Here is a 4,550-nt window from a genome sequence, read left to right on the forward strand (position 1 = left end):
CCCACCCCGCCTCACCACGCCACCACACACACTGGTGTTCGGTGGTCGGTCGCCGTCGCCCACTTAGATCAGGGAGGAGATGATTGGAGTGAGGTCAACGCCACTCCCTCGCGCCAGGATACAGTGTGTGGGGGCGGGGGGGGGTTGGTCTCCGACTAGGCCGGCTTATGGCAGGAAGGGAACGAAAGGAAGACACGTATAAGGGAAGCGGATCTCGAAATAACGAACGAGTGGGGGCACGCGCCACTCTTATACTCCTACACTGGGTACCAGCACACACAAACACAGGAGCCTGGCGCCTGCGATGCTCATGATAGGCCAGCCCGCAGTACGCGCATGCACTGCAGACACGATGCTGCCTACCTACCAGGCGCTATGAGAGCTGGAATAAGAGGCTGAACTTTGCAGGAATGCAAGTTCGTAAACGCTATGAATTCACGATTAACAAGCTATGTTGTGAAATTGCGAATTGCGAAAGCTCACTCTTGCTTTCCGAAGAATACCTAGTCCATACAGGGTGTCTTGATATTATGTTTTTTGCTCTTTTTTTTTTGTAATTCCACAATATATTTAAATTTAATTTTACCACATTTGTCATTTAAAAAAAATGCTGATCAAACCCCCATTTTTGCACACTTTTACAGTGCAGGTTTTATGGAGCTGTAACGATAGTGGCGACTGTTGGTTGTTGCCTGGTAGCGAAAACAAGATGATCCTGAACAAGGTGCCCCCAGCTGGCCCAGGGAGGTGCGCTAAGGTCCCCAGAGGGCGTCGCGCGGTGCCCGCCACGCAGGTCGCGGCGTCGTTGGCGCTAATGCGTGCGTGTTAATGCTCCAGTGTCCTACTTAGCGGCGTCTCCTGTACACGCTTTCGTTGTGGCATTGTTCCTTAAGCCGCTGCCACTCCAGTGCAAAACGCAGTGTCGTTTTAATATTCAATGAGAGGTGCCATGGCATCTCGAGAAGACATAAATAAGGCAGAGAAATACAACAGACGAGAACCCGAAAAATCCAAGAAAGTACTCTACGGTATTGAGATAAACAAAAAAAAAGTATGGAGGGAAAAAATTTCCAGATAATGTTGGTATTGTCCTCGAATTGTCTTTTAGTTTAAAATGCCGTTTCAGAAGTTCCGGTCTGGTATCGGGTAACAAGAAAACTTAAACTTTCCACATAGTTGTTGTGTTGCAACACATGTGCCTCCCCCCTCCCCTTTTCCCTTGCCTGGTGTCAGTGACCCCACATATACACACCCCATGCGCTGTAAAGTTTAGTCGGTTCGGTTCCCACCACCCGGCGGCGGCGGCGCCTTCCGCCCCTCTGGCGCGGCTGCAGGCTGCGGACGCCGTGAGATAAGCAGGTAAACTCAGCCCTCGTTGTTATACACTCGCAGGCACGTAAGCAGCCAGCGACCGAGTAGCGGGTCGTTAGGGAGTCTCATCGCCTCATCCCCGTCAGGGGACTTTGGTCCCGCCGGAGGTCCTACTACCGACGCCGTGAGCCCCGGGCGGGGGATGGAGAAGGGTACTTAACCCCAACAAACGGAGCAACCCGGCTACTCTGTCAATGCAAGAAAAAAAGCGGCATGTGCACTCTGCAGATTAATATTCTTTTCAAGACCTCGTTCGTATTGCAGAAGATTTTGTCTGCTTTGTCTTACGAAGGATTACTTTCGCAAATTGGGAACGATTTTCTTCGCATTACGAAGAATTTTATTTGCAATCGCAAAACAACCGGCATTTACAATGCAGGTACCTTCATCTAGAGAGAAGCCGGGTTAAGCATTAAGAGGTAATAATTATTCAAATTACAGCTTCGTTTCAAAATCAGGGCTTAAATACAAATTTGAGGAACTTTTTCTTCCATAATAAATGCAATCTGATGTAATCCGTATCATTTTTAACGTATACATGCTATATTCCAAACATTATTTGAACAGCTCGCGACCTTTTAATGAGTTGTTTACTAAGCCTCGACCTATACACTCCGTACGCGCCCTTCGAAATAACAACGCACTGTGCCCTTCAAAATTGCTTCCCCGACAAGAGGGTTGTTGAGACCCCGTGAGAGTGCGGATACACTCCCCCCATCCCCCTTCACGTTCGCGAGCGCCCATATTCAAATAATGTATGGACGGCAGAAAGGCGTACACGGCCGGGGCGGCGGCTACGGCAGCGGCGGAGGAAGGCCGACTCGCCTTTATTCTATTTCCGTATTCAAAAAGTAAAGGCGCCACGCCTCTTCTCTGCCCCGCTGCTGTACCCTTGCGCCTACCGACATTTGCTTCTCTCTCTCTCTCTCTCTCTCTCTCTCTCTCTCTCTCTCTCTCTCTCTCTCTCTCTCTCTCTCTCTGCGCCCCCTTTGTAAAGCTTACCCTCTGTTTTCTTCTCACCCCCTTTCCGTCCGCCGCCCCGCGCGCCACCCCGCCTTCGTGCAGCGAGCGAACGAGTGAGAGTTGTTCCTATTTGCATCTATCGACTCTCGACTTACTTCTCTTCCTTTGTGTAGCAGCACTCCGTCCTCTCCTATCATCTGCCGCGCCCCGCCTTTGCCGATGCGAAGAAGGTCTCTGTTTCCTGTGATCACCTTTTCTTTCCTTCCGCCCCCGCGGAGGGTCCCTTCGCCTTGCCCCTCGTTAGCAGTCCGATGGGCTGCCTACCCTGCCGGCGCTCGCCGCAGCGCCGAGCACCGCCGCCGCTGCTGTGCCCGGCTACAGTGCGATGCTGTGTCTATTTTCTTGCGCCGAATTCACCGTCCCCTGGCGGGATCAGTGGCCTCAGAGGGACCCCGACGGTGAACCCTGGCAGGGCACCCTCTGACCCCGGGTCCCCCTGCCTGCAGTCTCACAGTGAGCGACCACACACACACCATCTACCCTTCCTCACCCCTCCCTCTTTTTCCATCCGCACGTCTTATGTCTCCTCATCCCGTCTCACTCCCTCTCCTCTCACCGTAATTGCATCTATACCAACCCCCCTTTCTTCCTCCACCCCCCCCCCTCTCTCTCTCTCTCTCTCTCTCTCTCTCTCTCTCTCTCTCTCTCTCTCACTCTCTCCAACACTCTCATTCTTACTCTCACTCTCTATCCCACTCTCACTGACGACGGACGTGACCGGCCGCTGTCCCCACATAAACAACTATGCTGGTCGTCAGAGAGGAGGGGGGGGGGGGAGCGAGTAACCAGAATGTGGAGGAGTCGGGAGCCTGAGAGGAAGGGGATGGAAGACGGGGTGGGGGACTTTTTTTATGTTGGGATCACGACGGCACTGCCATAATCGGGCATAAGTGCAAACAGACGGCCGAGCGAGTCGGGGCTGCAGGGTGGGCCGGGGGTACTAACGCGGTGCAGGCCAGCGAACTGTCACGGGCAAAAGCGGACGGTGGTCCCGCAGCAGTAAATCGGCTCAGCACCCAGTGGCTCCCGCTGCTGAGAGGACCGCTGCTCCCCGGTCGGCTCCACTCCAAGCAGCGCCTGAGCACGGCCTGAGCGCCCTGAGCAGCACTGCTAGCCCACCCGGCCGCTGCGGTGCTGAGCCGCTTCTGCTTCGTCAAGTGCGTGTGCACGCCCTGATCTTGCTGAGAGCAGGACCACCCCCCTCACCCCCTTTCCATATGGCCTCCTCCCGGCGGCCGCAGCAGTGACACTGGTGTCACTTTGCTCCGTTACAAAGGTGCACCAAAGGCAGAGGGCTTTATGTGCACCTGAAACTGCTTCAGAGTAATTCCCATGTTCAGCGTTCCCGAATAGCGCAGGGCTAAAGGTGAACTGGGGCGTGTGAGCTTGATGACTCACGTGCCTTTCACTACCCTCCTTCCCTCCCGTACCTCCGCTCTGCGATGCGCAAGTCCCCCGGTTTTATCACCCGACCCTGGCCCGACCCTTCTGCTGCTTTTAGTCCAAACGCTAACTCGGTGGCAATAAATATTGCGCGGAACGACGAATTGTTTTCTCGTGCAGGTAAGGGGGGGGGGTCGCAGAAAGCAATATACGCATCAGGTAGTGGGGAGGACATTTGTGTTCTGTCGCGCGGAGGAAAGCTACCGGAGGTGGGGCAGAGAATAGGGGGGTTTCAAGGTGAAAAGGTAGGTGCGATGTGAGTGGGGGAGCCCCCCCCCCTCCCCACCGTCCCCTACACCACTATTTCGACTCCGCCACCCCTGCACCGCCGTTGTACCTCTCCAGGGCTCGCTGCGCCACGTCACAAAGGCCACGAGTTTGGCACCCGCAGGACCCGAGGAGTTTGGCGAAGGGGTGAGTGTCCGTGGCGCAGCAGGCTACGTGAACGAGCAACTGTGGAAAATGTCCCTTCAGTCTAAGTTTCTTGTAAATTTAACTTATGATTCACGATTCACGATAACACTCGGTATCGAAAGTTTAACAAAATTTCCCCGTGAAACCCACAAATCTATTTCACATCGGACAATCATACTGCACTCTTAATTTCCACGGGCAGACTCAACATCAATATACCACAAGGTAGACGCACGTTAAAACCGTGTGAAGCTGAGCTAAATGTGCGTCTACCTTGGCCTGCGGCGCGCTAAACTTAA

This window comes from Frankliniella occidentalis, unplaced genomic scaffold (assembly GCF_000697945.3).
Source record: "Frankliniella occidentalis isolate FOCC.00 unplaced genomic scaffold, Focc_3.1 Scaffold52, whole genome shotgun sequence".
Taxonomy (NCBI): Eukaryota; Metazoa; Arthropoda; class Insecta; order Thysanoptera; family Thripidae; genus Frankliniella; species Frankliniella occidentalis.